Here is a 21,590-nt window from a genome sequence, read left to right on the forward strand (position 1 = left end):
AGAAAAAAAAAGGAATATGAAATAAAAAAATAAAACTAGCAATTCAGTCTTCTCATATCTATGAAAATAGTCTAACATCTAGAATGATAATATAGATAATTGTTAATTAAATAAGCAGTATGTGACCTTTTTGCAATAGTCACACCTAAGGCACTGTTTAGCATAAATAAAAATTACAAAGGATAATATATATATATATATATATATATATATATATATATATATATATATACATGCTAACAATAAAAATATCTATTTTGACCAGCCAAAATCAGTTAAATGTACTAAACATATATAACAATTAAAAAATAAACAGATTTATATATTCTCGTTTTTTAACACAAAACACCCTCAAAAAGTTCCTTCTTAAATCAAACTTATAAATTCTCTGTGATTTTCAGTTGTGTGTGTCCCCTAGTGGTAAAACAGTATTCCTTATCTACTCCCCTTTTCCCCCCTTTTTCTCTCTATTCATTTAAACACATAGCCGAGAGAACGATAATTACAGAGTGATCAACGAACGAGTTGCCTGATTGTTGCCTTTAGTCTGTCTGAAATGCTAATACATCACTTAAACGTGCTAGTTGATAATGGAGAACAAATTAAAATGTTTTCAGATTTACAAATCCTCCACATCAATACATTAACAGCCGATCCAAATGCAATCTCTTTAGTTTTTATGTCATTTCTAAAAATAAATAAATAAAGCAAAATAATCAAATGTTTTAGATAAAAAAAAATCTCATGTATAGTTGATACATCTGATTGTATGCTTTCGTAAGTCAAGTAGATCCTATTAGCTTCCTTAAATGGATTTTCATGGACGTTAGACTGCGCCATCATACGCATGGCTGATACATATTCATGATATATGCTTGCCTACATGGGAGGCCACGCCGCAGTCAATCTAAGCCTGTGGTAACTGTTTATCTGCAATGTGCTCCTTTACAATCCGTCTCCCTACCAGCGCATAAATTTAGCTGTCACTGGCGTTGTGGACATTTCATTCATTTTTTTCCCCCAGCCTTCTTGGAGTTAGGACTTCCATATGGAAACCCTGCACGATAAATGTCATTTCAAAATCAATTTGCATTAAAAAGGTAGAGTGTGTGAGGTCCTGAGAAGAGAATATTTGGCACAAACCAAACATATTTGCATCTACAACCCCGCCCGGCACATTAGAATATACAGCTTCCCTTACAAAACCTGTGAAGACACCATACCAGTCTGATACACATAAACGTTCAATCTACAAAGAAACACAAAAGCACAAAAAGAAAAAAAAAAAGAAAACACTATATGAATAAAATCTGTTCTTCTTTTTGGTGCCTGACATACAATGGAAACATGTTTAGTAGGAGTAGATGGAGAATCAGCTACACAACCGTCACACACAAACAAGAAATGCAGCTTTGCTGACTCAATACATGTGTGTAGGTGTACATCTCAGCATTTGCAAATTAATATGTGTTCGGGGGTTTACTTGGTTAGAGTTTGGGGACAAATTTGTCCCTAGAAATAAGCTAAATCTGACAAAACCTCCATATGGATACATTCAGGGATGTGCTCATTTGGAAAAATGATAAATAAAGCAAAAATAATGCTGTTTTATTATTCTGTAAATGCAGTTTTCTTTGAGGGGTAAAGTCAGGGTTAGTCTAAAGTATTTATGATTAGCTTTAAAAAAAAACAAAAAAAAAAAACACTAGAAGTCTACACTACAGGTATGTCCCCATTTAGGGTTTACTTAGCTATAGTTTGGGGGACACATTTGTCTCAAGAAGTGATCTAAATCTGACAAAATCTCCCTTTGTGGACATTCAGGGTCGTCCTCATTTCCAAAAACAATTAAGTAAACCAATAAAGTAAATTGTTGCAGATTCTAAATGTTTTTTTGTTTTTTTGGAGTAGGGTTGGGGTTAGTCTATAGCAGTGTTTCCCAACCTGTAAGTCTGGGGTCCTCCCTTTGGGGACATTCGGGGACATCCTCAATTGGAAAAGTGATTCATAAATAAAGCAAATAATGTTTTTATTATTATTATTATTATTATTATTATTATTATTCTAAAAGTGCAATTTTCTTTTAGGGTAGGGTTAGCCTATTGTATATATAATTAGCTTTATTTAAAACCAATAGAAGTCTACAGTATATCCCCATTTAGATAGCTAAGTAAACTTGTATATAGGTGTGGCTTAACTTTGCTATATTTTGGTGACAATATTGTGTTGCTGAAATGAGCTAAATTTAACAAAGCCTCCCTAAGGGGACATTCTGGGAAATTTTCAATTAGAGAAATGATTCATAAAAAGATAAAGAGTTTTTTTTTTTTTTTTTTTAATACAGTTTTCCTTTAAGGGTATACAGTAATTAGTCCTAGTAATTATAATTAGCTTTATTTAAAAACAATAAAAGTCTATGGTACGTCCCATTTTAGATAACTAAATAAACCTGTATAAAGGTGTGGGTTTACTTAGCTATAGTTTGGGGACAAATTTCTCCACATGCATGAGCTAAATCTGACAAAACTTCCCTATGGGGACATTCTGGGACGTTTTCAATAGGAAAAACTATTATTTTATTTCTAAAAAATACAGTTTTCCTTTAAGGGTAGGTTTAGTCTACAATAATTACAATTAACTTTATTTAAAAACCCTATAAATCTAGAGTTTATCTCATTTTAGATAGCTAAGGTGTAGATTGGCTTAGTTATAGTTTGGGGACAAATTTGTCCTCAGAAGTGAGCTAAATCTGACAAAACCTCCCTATGGGGACATACTGGGAAATTTTCAATTGGAGAAACGATTTATAAATAGAGCAAATAATGTTTGTTTGTATTTTGATAAAACAAACAAAAACAAAAAATACAGTTTGCTTTTAGGGATCCAGTTAGTCTATAGTAATTACAAATAGCTTTATTTAAAAACAGTACACATCTATGGTATGTCCCCTTTAGTAAACATGTATGCGTGTGTTTGTGTGCAGGCAGGTAGGCCTTCTGGATTCAACGCTCTCTCTAGTCCACTGCAGGCATCGCTGACATGACTCCCCTCGACTACGCGTATTCTTAAGCAATAACAACGAGCGCCGTATTATCCACCCAAGAATACCCGTCACCGAAGAGAGTCGTTTACAGAGAGAAACAACAGAACCGCCGACATCATCTGCCGCCGTTTGGAAAACGGTAAGGCCTTTCAAAACAATTGATTGAAGACGCTTTGTAGCACAAGGCAAGGGCCCCTCAACGGCTCGTCTGCAAACAGAAATTAACATAGTGCATTTCTTTCAGTACACGCCTCTGAGGAAATATGTGTTTTTTTGTTATTTCCTCCCAGCAATCTGTGCTCTCACAGGGCCATTCAGGAGAAAGGTGCATTTAATGAAGAAGCTCGGGATTGAGGGGTGGTCCCCTCCAGCCCCACCCCAACAGCGTACACTCACCTGGGATGCAAGGGGCCTGAGGTTCCGACCCTTGTCGAGGACCATCGTTGACGATCCATATCCTGACTCCCATTGCAATGATGATCTTTTCGATGATAGTCCACGGTATGGGCCTCACCTAAAACACAGTGACCACAGGGTGAGGGTAGAGCGGAAGGAAGATCTAAATGTCATTATACTCCACTTCATCAAACACTGCACCATCTCATCTGTCTAAATGATATAGACAGGGAAAAAATTAGGCAAACAGTCCATTAGCACCATGAGGAGAATTCTATATGGAGAGATGGACTCTAATGAAGCATGGTGGCCCCCCTCTATACCACACTTGAGTATGACAAGGGGAGGGAAAAAAGAAAAGAAGAGAAGATAGAAAGGAAGGGGGTGGGGGCTAAATTGTGTGATTAGTCTATAAGAGCGTTTTTGATGAAAATGCAAGTTGTATATCGAATGCACTCAGTGGCATAGAGAATAGTGCATTGCTTGATGGGATATGTTAAAATTAGATTAGGTTTGAAATGTATGTATAAACAGCATTTAAAGACATGTTCGTTTTCTGTTAGGTTATACTTGGATATAGCAACTGCATTTAGCAAGATTTTTTGGTTGGTTTTATTGCGGTGTCACACAAATTTTAACATATAAAGAATGTTTGTTTGGTTTTTTTTTTAGATGAAAAAGATAAATGCGCAATATTTTATTTATTTTATTTTTCTGTCAATAAAATTGATTTTGATACACAGGCTTTGGTCATTACATTTTCTTGCATAATTGTATTTTGTTTTATTTCTGATTCCTATTTTGGGTTTATTTCAATAATAAGAGTAGCCAATAATTTCTGAAATCTAATATTTAGATCCTGTCTTTATTTACAAATACAGTTTTTATCATTAAACACAATGCATGAGAACGGCTCACAATTAAATGTAAGGGAAAAAACAAAAAACATTATGACAAAATAAATTTTCGATTTAGATAAAACAAATGTGATGTTTTTTTTTTTTTGTTTTTTTTTAAATATCTCTATTTTTTTGTGGTTATAAATGTTTCAATATGACCGTTTATATATTTTCCTCAATTTTATGCAAGGATTTATTCACCTTCAAAATCACACCTCTCATGCAATAAAATACATAATTACCATGTACATACTTACAAAAAAAAAGCCTTTATCTATTTTATCTAATCATTTACAAATGAAAAATACACAATCGGAAATACCAGAAATACACATCACAAAACCAGAATGAACAAACCCAGTAGGAGGAGACAGATAGAGAAAAGAAAGGACAAGAAACTGGAGAAGAACCTAACGGAGACAGATGGAGGAATAGAGAGGGACAGAATGAAAGCTAGAGAGCTGGACTCAAACACAGATCGCAACAAAAGCCACCATACAGCACACCGGCAATGTAGCAGCCTGCTGCTCGCTCGCCAGACCCCCAGCCTGCTAAATGATGAAACACACTTCACACACACACACAATCACACACACACACACAACCACCCCGACGCAGGGCACACTCCCCCAGTGCTATAGCCCCAGGGCTCTCACACTCTCTGTCCATTTCTGAGACTATACACATACACACTCAAACTTAAAGACAGCGGCCAGGGACTCAACCCCCTTCCAAACCCTCCTAGAACTCCAGGAGTTAATCAATGGCCTTCGTGGATGCATTTTGCTTTTTTGTGTTTTGTCTGTTTTTTTGGCAAAGTTCCTTTGGGTCCACTTAAATACACTATATCTATCCATCTCTATCTTTGGCTAAATTATTCATTTTTTTCATCCTCCTGTTTTGATTCTAGGCTACCAATGTGAGATCCATTGATTGCAAGGTGATAATACAAAAATCTCAGCACATTTTATTCCCCTTTACAGTTCAGCAGTGAAGATCTGTGAACATATCTGTATTCTCTACCTCTCTCCACTCCTCCCTTTCTCCATAAGAGATCTGCGCTAGCCTATTCCACCCCACACTGAACCCCCCCCCCCCAAAAAAAAACCCCAAAACACTTCAAGTAGGACCCTATACTGATTGCAATTTAATTGAATTGAGCTATGAATGGTAATTTCATATAACACACTTGACACAAGCATCAAGATCTGTAGACCGGACAACAGCGGAAATATATGCCTGGACAAAATAAAATAACATGCAACGACATGAAATAACACGATCAATAGGTTTGATAATGAATCAGACAAGGGTGTAGACATTAAATACAAACAGTTACTGAAAGTCTCATATTGCATTTACTTATGTCAAAGAATATAGTGTAAAGTAAAAACAGTTAGAAAATGCAGTGGTGTCCACATGTGGATGCGACTTACCCCATCTTCCTCTGTCGCCCACCCAGCTCAAACGGCAGCAAGGTAGGATGCCTGATCGTGATAAAACCCAGGACGGCACAGCGACGGCACTTCGTTCCTGCCTCACAGAGGCTTCCACAGTGTTAGTTTGCAGGCAAGAGAGATACAGGCAGGCAGTCCCGTAGTGTGCAGGTGGATGCAGTACACACTCGTTGGGGGGATGCTTGACAAAAGGATCAAACCCACTGCCCACTCCCGAGCCAGTTGTTGCTTGACACAGCAAATGAACTTACAGCACGAGCGAGAGACAGACAGAGAGAGGGAGTGAGAGAGAGGCAGAGGAGGAGAGAGAGAGAGAGTGTTTGGTGAGTGTGTGTGTAAGAGAGAGAGATGGAGAATGAAGTAGAGAGAAAGAGGTGGGGGTAGAATGGGGCTCGGAGTGAGCGGGCGAGCGAGAGAGAGAGAGAGCGAAATCACAGCATAGCAAAACCTTTAGCTACGTGGACGACTCTCCTTCTCTCTCAACCCAACCCCCCCCCCCCCCCTTCTGGCTCTAAGGAAGGGAGAGAATAATTAGATTTGAGCCACACACGCTTTCCAAACGCACTGACTTGTGGATCCCAGGCACCTAATGTTGGATTAATTGAGGGAGATCTGATGTGCTACATGCACTGTGAGATCTTTGCTTTGACTCCCCAAAGGGAGTGTGCGTCCCAGCACACCCCTTCTTACCATGCCAAAAAACTACCATTATAATATGACTTCATGCTCCTCTCTCCCGACATATGGTGACAGACACGGCACTGTTGGCAAAAAAAAAAGAAAAAAAAAAAAGTGTTTATTTAATTGCATACACATACAGTCGTTTATTAGTTTTGTAGTCTTATTTTGAAATTGATGGATTTTCATCATAAAAGTGTTGAAAATTTGAGTAGGAAAAGAAAATGGCTTTTTTGTAGATTTAAAAACATAAGACAATAAATGCATTTGATGTAATGCACATCCTTATAATGCCATTAAGCTTGTATAAGTCCCACAATGGGAGTGAATTTTGAGGATGACATTTCCGATTACGAAGGCCCAAAATGATCCTTCTTTCGTCTTCTCTGTGATTTGCTTACTTTACATCTGAGATTATTCACACATCAACTGGAGAGATAAATTCATAAAACTATCAGTTTCAACATAGTGCAGTCCAGAACGATCTAAAATAGTCCTTATGATGAAATGCATGGCAAAAAACCCCAAAAAGAAAACAGGTGTGCACTCTGAATAATCAGGAATGTGTTAGAACTGTCAAGCATTACATTTGATATTAAGGAAATTGTTGTATTGTATTGAATGTCAAGCTGATGATACAGTTGCTGATATACATGACATTCATTTCCATTCAACCCTTACAAGTGACCGGAGCATGCAGGTGAAAAGACAACTATGCTGATCTTTTTTAATATAAAGAACTACAACAATTGTCCACCATTTGCACTGCTGCTCAGACACTCAAACCCACTCCATTTGATAAAGATCACATTAATAATCTCAATATGACATTCAATATTCAAGAGAAATGGGAAAAGAAAACAGCTCTATCTGGTAACTGGCTTTTTACAGAAACAGACAAAGGAATCAGACATGTTGAATTTCACACCAAAGAAAGCGATCTACTGCCCCCTGTTGACTGTTTCTTCATGGACCGGACAGGAAGGCCCTCACCGTTCCAGACAGCTGGGCCATATTGCGACGACACATGCCACAATTATTGTAGGAATGGCAAATAATTCTTTATCAAGCTATAGTCGTTCAAGGTGACGAACAACAACACAACATGAAACAAAGCAAATCAATGCTCACCAACTGGAAAACAGAAGAAATGGAAGGCCAGCTGGGTGGGGGGCCTCACCCCTTGAAGGCCAGCTGAGATTGGCACAAAGACGTATGCGCAATGAAAAAATCCTTTCACTTTTTAGTTTTCTTTTTTCGCTTCTTTTTTGACACAAAGTAGCAATTAAGGTGAGAGTGTTACGCCGTGCTGGGGGGAGGAAAGGAAGCAGTGTCTACTAACACCCTTTGTTAGCCCATGCTTAAGTAATTGATATCAACTTTCAGAAGAGAGGGAAATACATTAATTGCCCCTCAGAACTGATGAACGTCCACAATAAAGAGCCGTTCTGAAACCATCTAATAGCACAAGTGTCAGGCCTTGTGTTCCAGTGATGGAGGATATCAATTTCTTTTCGATCTGATATCAAGTAGCCAACTATCAAGACTGATATCACTGATATCAACACTTGATATCAAAACTTTTATTAAATGGAAATGTTTGAGGTTTCTAAGGATAAAACGAGTATTTATACGCATTTAATATTAAATGTAAAGATACCATTATGTAAAAAAATAAATAGATTGTGCTTTAGTCCATGTATTTTGGCTTTGAGGCATCTATATGCTAGTGTACTACTTAATGCCCTTTTCAGCAGATATGTATGCATTAAAAATGTACAGTCTTACTGGGAAATGGAGCAAAAATATTGATGACTCATTTAATACTCCAATCAAATGCTCTCTAAAATGAGAATGTCCCTTCCCCTTTCAATATGAAAATTAGAAGACACCAGTGTCAGCAAAAACACTGAACAATAAATGTCACATTATATTCATCATTATTTAATGGTGAACAAAACATCACATGATGATTTTAAGAGAAATAATTCTTATGCGAAACAACTATTTGCTAAAATTCATTTTAATGCCAAATAAATGTTAAAGGGATAGTTCACCTAAAAATGAAAAATCTGCCAATATTTACTCACCCTCATGTTGTTCCAAACCCATATGGCTTTCTTTCTTCTGTGGAACACAAAAGAAGATGTTAGGCTGAATGATAGCCTTGGTCAACCTTCACTTTCATTGTAAACCAAAAAAAACAAAAAACAAAAAAAACATAAAATTCAATGAAAGTGAATGGTGAATGAGGCTGTCAGTCCCAACATACTGCCTAACATCTCCTTTTGTGTTCCATGGAAGAAAGTAAGTCATACGGGTTTGGAACAACATGAGGGTGAGTAATGATAATAGAATCTTCATTCTTGGGTGAACTATCCCTATTATCTATAAAGTATCCATATTATTATATAGGAATGTATCCATTTAATACAACATAAATTCCAGAAGAATCCATATTACAAGATCAGTATGTCAATCTTGTTTATTCCATATGTTATTCTGATAAGCTCACCCCTGCTTCAGGTCATAATAAACGGAAGGATGTTGCAAATGAAAAAGATAACCTTTAGTCTCCATGCCATTCCTCGCTGATTGTTTTGGAACATGTATGTAATGACCGACTATTAGTATGTTATATTTTGCTTCACCCAGCACGGACACATTCGTTCATTAGCAGCTGTTTCCCTGCTGTAAATATCCTAGGCAAGGACAAACAGGCAGAAAAATGATTTATTTAAATTTGAAGCACTGAGTTTATTTTCCTGGTGGCTTGCGCCAGCTAAAAAGAGATATTCACCTATCCTCGCGATAAACAACTCCCCCCCTCACCTGGCTGTATTTCAGTTCAACAAGCTTATAAACATACAAACACACGAGTAAACACTTTCGCGCGCACACGCACGCACGCACGTGTGGATGTCCAGCAAATAGAATTCCTTCAAACGTACGTGGGTTGAAACATACTCAAGGGATAGAGAGAGGAGGGGTGCAGGGTGCAAAGGCCAAGCTCGGAGCACCCTGTATCCAAATGGCATTACTCACTCTGAGATGTATTATTAAAGAAAGAAGTACCTCGGGCCATAGCTGACAGACTGTGCAAGAGTAAACAAACAAAAAAAAAACATCAGCGTTTGACAGCTAAAACACCATGCTTTTATTTCCACACCTCTACCAACAATAGGTAGATGTTTTCAAATGAGACACCCTATGTACCTACGATCAGAACGATGCATGTGTTTTGGGTATAAAGTATCTTTTGACATCCTTACTGAAAAGTGTTGTAATGATTTTTGATATTCAATTTATGCTGCTCCTATTGTGGTTTGGATGCTGGTCCCATGCTGGAGTGTTGGCTTTTTGACTAGCTTAACCAGCAATACTCCCTTAGTCAACCAGCTTTGTGAAAAAGCTCATGCTGGATCAGCTACACAAACACCAAACCAGCAATAACCTGCATAAATCAGCCAAGACCAGCATGAAAATTCTTCAGCAGGATTTTTCTTATGCAGTGAAATTGATTTATTTATTTTTTATTTTTTTGTGCAAAATTAGGAGTCTGTTGGAGAAATGTATAAAATCAACTGAGAAAAACTGTAATAAATATCATTGTTGGGCCTATGCAGTTCTTGGTAATATGAATGAATTTCTTGATTTTAGGGACATTTTTGTTAATTCTGTACAATAAACAATTTTGGGTCACACTTTATATTAAGTGTCTTTAACTACTATGTACTAACATTAAAATACATACAATACAATGTATTTACTGTGTAACTACATGTTGTTCTGCAAAATTCTAACAAGATTCACATTTGCTGCTGGTGAGGTTGAGGTGCGGGTAGGTTTAGGAGTAGGGGTAGGGTTAGGGTTGGGGTTAGAGTTAGGTTTCAGGGTAAGGGTTGGGTTAGTTTTAGGGTTAGAGGTAAGGTTAACAGTGTAACTACAAATGTAATTATATAGAAGTACTTCAAATGTAAGTATAATGCAACAACACGTATATACATAATAAGTACATTGTATCAAATGCTTAAGTACATAGTAGTTATAGATACCTAATACAATGCAGGACCCAATTTTGGTACTGTGTTGGGTTGAAACTTTACGTCCAATCTAAAATCTGAGTCCTGAAGCAAAACTAGTTGAAAACCACTGCCACAGATGGACGGAGGGACGGATCTTGAGAATGGACACTGCAAGCAGGCACAGAAAGTGCAAGCCGTCAAAATTGACATCTGAATGGGTATGTGATACGCAAACCTGTCTATTATTACCACTTCAGGTCATATGACTCAATTCACATGCCAGTTACAATTATAGAGAGGTAGGAACATCTAACCTGCTATGGCTTTTATCATACTATTATTTGTCATTCCAATAAAACCCAGTGAATCTTAAGAGAGAGAGAAAGCGAGAGAGAGAGAATTAAGTCTACAATCTATGCTCCTCCAACTAAATCTGTTTTTAAATAACTCTCTCTCTCTCTCTCCCACACACACACGTAAACACAAAAGCAACTAGGTATGTAAATTGGATGCTCTCTCATGCAAATTATTTTCTGGTTATTAAAAACCAGTGAAGGTTGTTTAGAAAATCTGCCACTCTAGTGGGTTTCACTGAATGCAAGAGAACATTTAAAAGCTCAGATGTGAGCAACACAAAATCTGATTGAAGCATAGGTTTTGTTGGACTCAAAATTACACAAAGCATGACATACAACAGAGCGTAAAATGCATTGAAAGCTCCCTCCCTCTCTCCATTGCTGTCACATATAAATTGTGGATGGCTCGCTGTCAAGGGACTCCACCAATCTCATCATGGTCTCAGGCCGTCGGTGCTGACAAAGCAAAATTATTGCTTGTCACTGGATATTTATGTCCAGAAGGCTTTAACCAGACAGAGCACTTCCTTATTGTTTGTGTCTTCTGTCCATAGATTGACCATTGACCTCTCTGTGCCACTATAAGAGGAAACGTTCAGATGCATGACAGCTCTGGTAAGATAATGTCCATAAATCAGACACCTGGACAAATGTCTAAACTAAGAGATATGACTTACAGTTGACTCTGCTGTCCCATAATTCCCTGCTGTGTTAACCAATTACATTTATCCACATGGGCAGGTATGTAAGTGGTGCTAATTTACAATAAAGCATGTTGTGGATAAAGCAAAGTATAATTAACAAAAAACAGCCAAATTTTGCCAATTTTGCTGCATTACCTAAATGTACAGATATAAATGTTAAGTAAGTGCATTTAGTTCAACATGATCAAACAGGAAGTCGACATGCTGTTTCCAAAAGTTCCGGTACCCTAGGATCGGCAACAGTATGCCGACTCACTGACATGCCACATCTCCCTTTGGACGTATTTGGAATAGCTCAACAATTACTTTCCCTTGTGGCACGACTGTTAGTGCGTTGCGTCAGTTGCATGGCAGACCATAGTTCAATCCCCATTCAAACGAGAAAGTAATCACGTTTGTATAAAGGAGGTTGCATTTTTATCCCTAACATTGCATTTTGTCTCTGCTAATGGTTAGGGTTAGATTTGGGTTTTGGTTGGGGGATAGATTAAATAAAATAAGCATTTCTCTTCACTGTTCTACACCCTGTTCCAAACAATTATTTTTACAACTGGCTTCTGGCGACCTCTCCTGGATATAAATGGATGTCAAACTTGTTTATATGCTCTGAAACACTTACCGTTTTAGCCTCTGGAGGGAGTGTTTTCAAATTCGGTCAACATATACCGATTTCAGCTAAAGAAAAATCGGCACACACTTGCCGAATTTTATGTGAGATCAGGCTGTTTAGTTCAACTATGGTGCAGTTTTTAAATGTCATATATTTATGCTTTAATAAATATGGTTTAATAAAAGGTTATATTGTAACATTAAACATTTGATATTTAATACATGTAACATATACATGTAAGGTTTCGGGTTTAATAAAAGTTATGTTCAATGGACAGCATTTTTGACATAATGTTGATTACCACAAAAGTATTTTTGACTAATCAAATAATCACGGTTACAGTAAGGTGGTTACAATGGAAGTGAATGGGGCCAGTCCATAAACATTCAAATAAACATTGTTTCAAAAGTATAGCCACAAGATGTAAACATTATACATGTTAACATGATTTTAGTCTGATAAAATCGCTTACTAACTTTATCTGTGTAAAGTTCTATTCAATATTACAACTTAATTGCCATGACAACGCAACGCCGGTAAACCCTGCAAGCAATTTTATCACATTATAAAATCCTGCTATGTATAATGTATACATGTATAATGTTTAGGTCTTGTGGCTATACTTTGGAATGCAAGTATGTATTTTAATGTTTACAGACTGGCCCCATTTACTTCTATTGTAAGTGCCTTTCTGTAACCACAATTTTTGTTTTTTCCTTTTTAAAATATACAAGGGACGTGTCAATATAATGTTTTGTGGTAATCAACATTAAGCCACAAATACTGCTGACTGAGGTTAACTTGTACTGAACCTGTAACGTTCCTTTAAGATTGAAATTTCTAAATAATATACTAATGTGCATATAAGTACAAACTTAGGCTAAATCTATCTAACAATATTCTTTAAAAAAATTAAAAAATTAATTTACTTGAAATATTTTTTAATCTGCTGAAATGTAACGTTTTTGTAACATTTTATTTAACATTCAGCAGCGAGCGACCTATTAAGGTCTGTGGCCAAGACACGTCTTTTTTTGCATGAAATTTGCTGTGAAAATGTCAAGGCTGGATGACACTAAACTTTAAACAAAATCTCCAAAATGTCTTAAGAGCTGGACTGCCTTTGAAAATACATTAACAGAACATCAGATGTGTCGCATTTTCACATTTTGTTCTTTTTTTCATGTGGAGAGTCTTGCAGATCAGTAGGACATTTCTATGCAGCCTTCGCTCCATTACAGGATCATATCATTGGGCATGTCACCCATCTAAGTGTGTGAAACGGCCACAGCGCTGACATTTTCACAAGATTAACAGAAATGAGCCTCTGAGCTGCTCCTCAAAGACTCAAAAGACTGACTGGAAAAACTCTCTCACATTACCATTTGAACATGTGTTTACCTCAGGAAACTGTCCACGGAAACCCAAAACCATACATTCACAGGCTTTGATTCATCCCAAAAACCTCATCACTCTTTACTTTTCATGCTTCTTTTAATTTGTCTCATTCTCTCTGCTTGGATAGCTAGCTAGTCATTATATTTGGCACACATTTAATGTTTACCCCTGAGTGATCTGATATTTACGTGGTTGTGGAGAGTGAACTGAAGCTAAATCGATGACACATTTTCAAACTGTTCTGGCGGTTTCTGCTGCACACGACACCAAGGGAGTGGGCTGAGAGCGCATTGAATCTCACACTTACACACAGCTCTTTTAAATATCGCCATCTGCTTTCAGCACTACAGTGTCATCAAACTTATGTACACTGATCAGTGTTGCAATGTTTGCACGATGAAAACATGTCAACAATGCACCACATAGTCCATTTATTCATAAACAGGAATAGTAGTGCAGACGATTCACACTGTTATGTTTTACTGTAGACCTTTGCATAAATTCAGGGACCTTCACAGTTTAGCAGCACCCTGAAATCAATGGAGTCCAACTTATCCAGGCTGCAGACAAATCTGAAGTATTGAATATTTGCATAGTAAACACTATGGACCTGAGCAATTGCGATGTTCCTTTGAATCCATTTGGCGGTTTTCAACCTTTTCGCCTCCAACGCCCCCCATTGTCCAAGGCAATATTCGAGAGCCTCCCAGTAGTGGGACCGAAAATCAGTCCTCTTTGTTGAAGTGAGAAAATAAAAAAATTGTCTGAGCGAGATCTCAGTGGTGCATTTTGAGAAATATTGGTGCATTTGAGTGAGAAATATGATGTTTTGTTACATAGTGTAGGCTTTTTTGCATTTTTTGTAGCTTTTTAATAATTTAAATATCTTATTTTAAAGTAAGTTGAGAACCAATGCCATAGAGTAGACAAACTAACCCAGATAGCACACGTACATCTCTGAGATGTCTGTTATAGATCTTTTCATCTGGAATTGATAACATAATCTTATTAACATCTACTAAACATCTTAAAAAGATCAGATTTACAAACATTCTAAATAATAAATGTCTCAAAGACATCTGCTGAATGTCTTATTAACATCCGAGACATACTTATTGACATACTATCTTATAGATGTATTGCAGATGAGCATACGATGTTAAAAATACATCTTCCAGATGGAAACAATTACACTGAAAAATATTATGTGTTGCATTTACTTAAATTATTTCTGTAGCATTATTGCATCAAGATTTTTAAGTAAATTCAGCTTATTTTGTCAGCATAACTAGAACACGTTTGTTAGATATACACAACTGTATCAGTTCATTCAATTTTATTTACTTAAAAAGCCATGTCACACAAATAAGATTTAACAACTAACAGCATGCTGTTTCAAATTAACTTTAAAATGATAGTTTCTTTTAACCTAATTTAACTGGCTCAAAAGAAAATAATGACTTAGGTCAGTCAAAATGACAGCAGTTCAAATTAAGCTGCATTTGAGCTATGTACATTCACATGTGCAAGGAAACATTACATGGTCTGAACATGATATAACTTGACCAAGAGGAACACTAATCACCCAAAAGTTGACTTTACACAAAACAACAAATTACAGTAAATCAACATCAATAATGCTAAAAAGAGCGAAAATCTCTATGAATTCTTAATAACAACTACTTAAATGCCCCGATAAGTTCCTTTTGACCAAGCAAACGTACTTAGATTATTCAAGCGTGAAGGCTTTTGGGTATTCACCACAACCTCAGTTCTGTACTTGATTGTTTGAGTTAATAGTACTTAAAAACTTAATTTTATGGATTTTTAAGCCAAAGAAGTTCAACAAACTCACAGTTATTCTTTTACTTTATGTATCACTCTAAGTTCACCTTATAATTAATATTTTGTGTTGTACACATTAATGCAAATTAAGTAAAGCTAAATGTTATAAATATGTATGTTTCTGAGTAGAAGCTATATATTTTCTTACGTTATGGTTGGTGAACCAGCTTATTTTATTTTCAGTGTAGATGTCTGGATGAAGTACGTGTGCTATCAGGGATACTATTATCATGGTATTTTTATCATGTAACATGGCAGTACAATGGTATTCTTTTAAGAACCTTAGAGTGACGTGTAAACAACCTGGTATGTGAATATGGTAAGCATTCAGTACCATATACACTGGCTAATATTTTGTTGGACTGCCTTTAGCATTGATTACAGCGCGGATTCGTCGCGGCATTGTTTTGACAACCTTATGCAACGTCACAACATTTATTTCCATCCAGAGTTGCATACATTTTTGGCCGAAATTTTGTATTGATGGTGGGAGAGTCGAACCCCTCCATAAAGTCTTCTCCAGCACATCCCAAAGACTTTCAAGGTCAGGAATCTGTGGTGATCAATTCATGTGTAAAAATTATTCTTCATGCTCCCTGAACCAATCTTTCACAATTTGAGCCACTTGAAACTTGGCATTGTTGTCCTGGAATATGCCTGTGCCATCAGGGAAGAATAAAATCCATTGATGGGATAACCTGGTCATTCAGTACATTCAGGTAGTCTTTTTATTGCCGCATAATGTTGCTGAGCCTAGACCTGACCTATTGAAGCAACCCAGACATAACACTGCCTCCAGAGACTTGTACAGGGGGCACTATGCATGACGGGTGCATCGCTTCATGCGCTTCCCTTCTTACCCTGACATGGCTATCGCTTTGGAATAGGGTAAATCTGGACTCATCAGACCTCATGACCTTTTTCCATTGCTCCACAGTCAAATCTTTATGCTCCCCAGCAAATTGAAGTAGTTTTTTCCCCTATTAGCCTCACTACAAGTGGCTTTCTTGTGGCTACACAGCTGTTTAGTCCCAATCCTGTAAGTTCTCGTCGCATTATGTGTGTGGAAATGCTTTTACTTTCACTATTAAACATAGCCATGAGTTCAACTGTCGATTTTCTACGATGAACTTCACCAAGTGTTTTAGTGATCTCCGATCATGATCATTCAAGATTCTTTTCCGACCACATTTCTTCCGCGAAGCTGATGGTTCACCACTATCCTTCCAGGTTTAAATAATGCGTTGGACAGTTCTTAACCCAATTCCAGTGATTTCAGCAATCTCCTTAGTTGTTTTCTTTGCTTGATGCAGGCCAATAATTTGCCCCTTCTGAAACACAGTAACATCTTTTCCATGACCACAGGATAGGTCTTCCTTATGTGTAAGACATGAGACTCTACACACTGAATCAGTTAGGGTTAAAAGAATTGTTGCCAGCTGAAACATATTAATCACTGCAATAATGATCCAATCATAGGCTCTTAAGTATTTGCTTATTTAAATCCAAACGGCAACTTTTTTTTTTTTTTTTTTTTTTGGCCAGGCAGTGTATTACAGTACCATGGCATTACCATCTGATACCATCATTGTGCTATAGTACCGCCACAGTATATTTTGTAAGGGCAGGGTTACAACAATACAACTGCTTATCCCGAATATATTGATATTATTTGTCCTACACTGCCCATGATTGGCCCATACAATAAAAATGAAAGAAAAAAAAGCCCCTAGATGAATTTATCGAGTTTATGACATTGCTGTAAAGTTGTGTAGCCTTTTAAAATGCACTTACATTTTGTTTTCTTTTCACTTAGGAAGATTTTATGGCCATGATATTGGATTTTGAGGTGAAATTGGGTTGGTTTTGGGGTGAGATGTGACTGAGTTCTTAATTGGAAACTGTGAGGAAGTACGGTAACGGTTTGTGACGGTCCTTACCAGAACCCAATCATGACTCACTCAGACAAAGGGTGACAGAAACATGGCACCCAGGAGACTAACACACACATCACCCTCCCTTACTGGAGCACCACTGACGCATCACCATCATTGCCTGCCCAGACCTGCTCTTTCTCTCTCTCTCTGTTTGAGTTTCTTTCTTCTGTTCGGTCTTGGAGTCTAGAGGGTTCTGTCTTCTCCATCTCCAACTGTCTGTTGTATCTCTGTTGCTTTACTCTCTAGAACATCCTCTTAAAATTCTGACACATTAAAGAAATATTCCAGGTTCAGTACAAGTTAAGCTTAATCGACAGCATTTGTTTTTTAAAGATAAAGAGGGATAAGTCGAAATAATTTTTTGTAGTAATCAACATTATGCCACAAATGTTGTCGATTGGGTCTTAAATTCCTTTAAGACTTCAATTGTGATTTGTTTTTTGTCATATGCTTTTGCATTTCAGTTGTACATAAGATGAAGAAGAATGTAAATCTCTTCACCTGTATTAACTAACTTCAGCTGTGCTTTGATGCCTTATCTCCCGTTTCATTCCTGTGGACTCATCTTCAGCCCAATGGCTGCTGGTACAAGAGACAGCAGATGCCTCAGAGGGTGCTCATTGCTGTCAGTGATTGATCCCCTTGTTTTTATCTGGCATAATTAAACATTTAGAGCCATGCGCTCCCTGTTGCTCAGTGTAATTTCCTCTGAATTCAGAAGTCTCGCAGCCCAAGAAATCTTTATTATTGGCAATGAACCCAGTGCGATAATGAGCCAATAGGATGAAACACCCAGTTTAGCACAATCTAGTTGCCATTTCTGCCGAGGGGAGGGAACCGCTCGATTTGTTCGCATCACTATGGAGTCATTTCCGAAAGAAACAGACATGTTTACATTAACGTAAACACTGCATGGGGGAAAAAAGTTGTTTTGTTTTTGTTTGTTTTTTCTCTAAATGGACAGCTGGTCTGGTAGTCCCTAAATGAACAGTAATGACTTAAGTGAAAATAAGGTTGTGGGGAAAAAATTAAAGTAACAACAAATTGAGGACCAGCTGTGCTTCAAATTGTGTATTGTATAAAGTAACAAGTGTCTTTTCTCATGTATGTAAAGATACATTTAATTTCTAATACGCTTGGACACAGGGCCTGCAGAAATATTTAGTATCCCAGTTCCCTCCTACTGTGCCTTTCAAGAAAGCACGTCACGGTTTTCAAACCCTTTGAGAATACAATCAAAACATAAAGCTAAAAGTTTATTTCTAGTAATACTATATTTGTTGGAACTGAACAAACCATTGTCACTCACTGTCACAACTGATTTGTTCAGAGAAACAGAGCAGACCCAAATAAAACATAATTGTTACATTGACTGATTTGTTACACAGTATCACACGAATAAAAGATCAGAAACGTGAACACAGTTGCTTCTAGCTACACAATATCATTTTCACACGTTGTTGTCACAAAATGTGTCAAAGCACAATTCATAGCGCAATACAAATCTGTGTGCATTCAATGCTATATTGACATTAATGTAGTCTTTTTCTATGATTAATTTTCGGCTACTGTCATGGCGGAACAAAATTTTGAAGCAAATCTTGCTGAAAAACTTAAAGATAGGTAAACTCTAGACATGCTTATAGCTAGCGACATGAATAGATATATAATTGGTTTAGTGGTACAGATATTTGAAGGTACTTCTAAGGTCTGCTACTGCCATTGAAATACAAGAACACATGTTGTTAAAGGAATAGTCTGCCCAAAATTATAATTTTCTCCATATTTATTTACCCTCATGCCGTCTCAAACTCATATGACTTTCTTTCTTCTGCGGAACACAAACGAATATATTTTGATATAGATATGATGTGAATTCATCCATATAAAGCAAGTTAATATGGTCCAACATTTTCAAGCTTCAAAAAAAGACATAAAGGTGGCATAAAGGTAATCCATACAACTCTAGTGGTTTAATCCATGTCTTCTGAAGCAATAAGATTGGTTTTGGGTGAGAAACTGACAAAAATATTTTAAAAAAATATACTCCTTTTTAACTATAAATATTGACATCTGAAGTCTCCTTGGGGATCATGATTTAAAGCTTGAGTACCTTTATGCTCCCTTTTTGTCTTGAAAGTTTTGGACCATATTGACTTGCATTGTATAAAAAACTCATATTTTAACCAAATAACTGTTCCGCAGAAGAAAGAAAGTCAAACCAGTTTGAGATGGCATGCAGGGGAGTAAATGAAGAGAGAATTATCATTTCTGGGTAAAATATTCCTTTAAATATGTAAATGTGTGCTTGCAATGTGTTGGCCAAGCATTTGCATTTGTTACTTGTGTAGAGTAAGGCTTGGTATCACCAACTACTTCATCACATGAGATACACATCGCAATACATATGTATGTCAAGATTCAGTGCATTGCGATGCATTACGATATCATAATTTAATTGGATTGTGATCCACTTATTTAGACAATCTGCTTCTTCATTAATTAAACTGTAGGAAACTATGTGGATTCACACATACATACAATCAATACAAGGATCTAACATTTTTATGCAATATAATGAGCAAAAGAATCCCAATATATCAATCCATGATTGTACTGACACAGCCTTTGTATACAATATGTTTCTGGCTAAAAAGATTGTTTTCAAGACACAGCTTTTCTTAGGTATGCAAGTCTAGTCAGACAATACATTGCCCTTAGATTTTAATATAACAACACCAAGAGCCGTCATCTGAATATAAACTTCTTCTCTCATAAATGATTTACTGAACGAGCATTTCAGTTGTTCATAGTGCCGGAGCTGAGGGGATCATTACTTCCTCTCTACAGCTGTTAGAATCATTGATGGTTTATAACAACACATGTCTGCTGTAATTCCACATGTCCATGGTTCAGCATCCCAACCAATACTGCATTCCCCCCATTGCTTATGCATTAATAATATTAGGGCAAATCTGATGCTTGAGTTCAGGGGATGCATTACTCATTTAAAGAGTGCATGGCACTATCTGTCTCTATCTTTCTCAGTGTGGGGCCTAATGGCTCTGATTGAACTCCAAATTCAATTTAGACAGGATATTACTGTTACATGAGCTCTCCTCAACAATGCCATTTCCCTTGCTTACACAGTACATTACCCAGTAAAGCCCATCCTATCCTGCTAAAACAAAGCAAAAAATTAGAGAAAGACAATGACTTTTATATCTAACAATGGAAATGATTTAGAACTAAATGGTAACATATTAAAATCTCAAGCCACAGTGTGCAAGAGCCAGTGTCCACACCTGTCGCAAAAACGTGACCCTTGATTTTGTTCCTCATATTTTCGTTTGGAGGCTTAATGCGAGGAATATTCCCCACGTACACTCACTGAGCACTTTATTTGGAACACTATGGTCCTAATAAAGTGCCCGACGTGGTCTTCTGCCTGTTGTAGCCCATCTGCCTCAAGGTTTAACATGTTGTGCATTCTGTGATGCTATTCTGCTCACTACAATTGTACAGAGTGGTTATCTGAGTTACCATAGCCTTTCTGTCAGCTCAATCCAGTCTGGTCATTCTCTGTTGACCTCTCTCATCAGCAAGGTATTTCAGTCCACAGAACTGCCACTCACTGGATGTTTTTGTTTTTTGGCACCAAACTTCCAAAAATCAAACTTGATTGAGGGCCGTGGGCCGAAAGTAAACATTGCATTATAATAAACTCAGGGCCTGAAATTTATTTCTGAAAATGGGGGGTTGGGGAGGAATTCCCCCTTTACACGGCTCATTTGGGGGGCATATTTTACCTTTACAAAGGTAACATCTCAATGAGCACATGCTGACTGTGTTCTTGGACCTGCATAGCTGCATTAATCTTTAAGTAGTCCTGAATGAATTTAGCTTGTTTAATATTTGCCTTGGAGCAAAACTTAGCAATTCCTTCATGCCAACTGAATACAATGCAAAAATAAACATTTAACAATGAACATCAGAGATATGATTCATACACCAAAAGTGGTAAATATTATTGTTTCATTAATAATGTTTTATTTAACATCAAGGCAATTTAACACATTCAGATATTACTTTTGTTAATATTATTATTAACTACATTGTAGCATTTGATCATTTTAGCGCATGAGCACGACACCGACTGATACGCACAACGGATGGCACAAAACAAATAGTGTTCAGCGAAAAGTCAAATGAAGATCGCGATGGATATATTTGGAACTATTG

At 36.9% G+C, this 21,590-nt stretch overlaps 1 long non-coding RNA gene across 1 annotated transcript; it reads right to left on the reverse strand.

Annotated features, from left to right (window-relative positions):
* Window positions 1-241: 241 nt before the first annotated feature.
* On the reverse strand, window positions 242-5,824 carry LOC127431467 (uncharacterized). The gene is made up of 3 exons (XR_007895610.1): window positions 5,775-5,824; window positions 3,440-3,557; window positions 242-3,251 (listed from the first exon to the last, which is right to left on the reverse strand). It is a non-coding gene; the product is annotated as an uncharacterized LOC127431467 (long non-coding RNA).
* Window positions 5,825-21,590: the final 15,766 nt, after the last annotated feature.

The sequence above is a fragment of the Myxocyprinus asiaticus genome, chromosome 41 (genome assembly GCF_019703515.2).
Source record: "Myxocyprinus asiaticus isolate MX2 ecotype Aquarium Trade chromosome 41, UBuf_Myxa_2, whole genome shotgun sequence".
NCBI lineage: Eukaryota > Metazoa > Chordata > Actinopteri > Cypriniformes > Catostomidae > Myxocyprinus > Myxocyprinus asiaticus.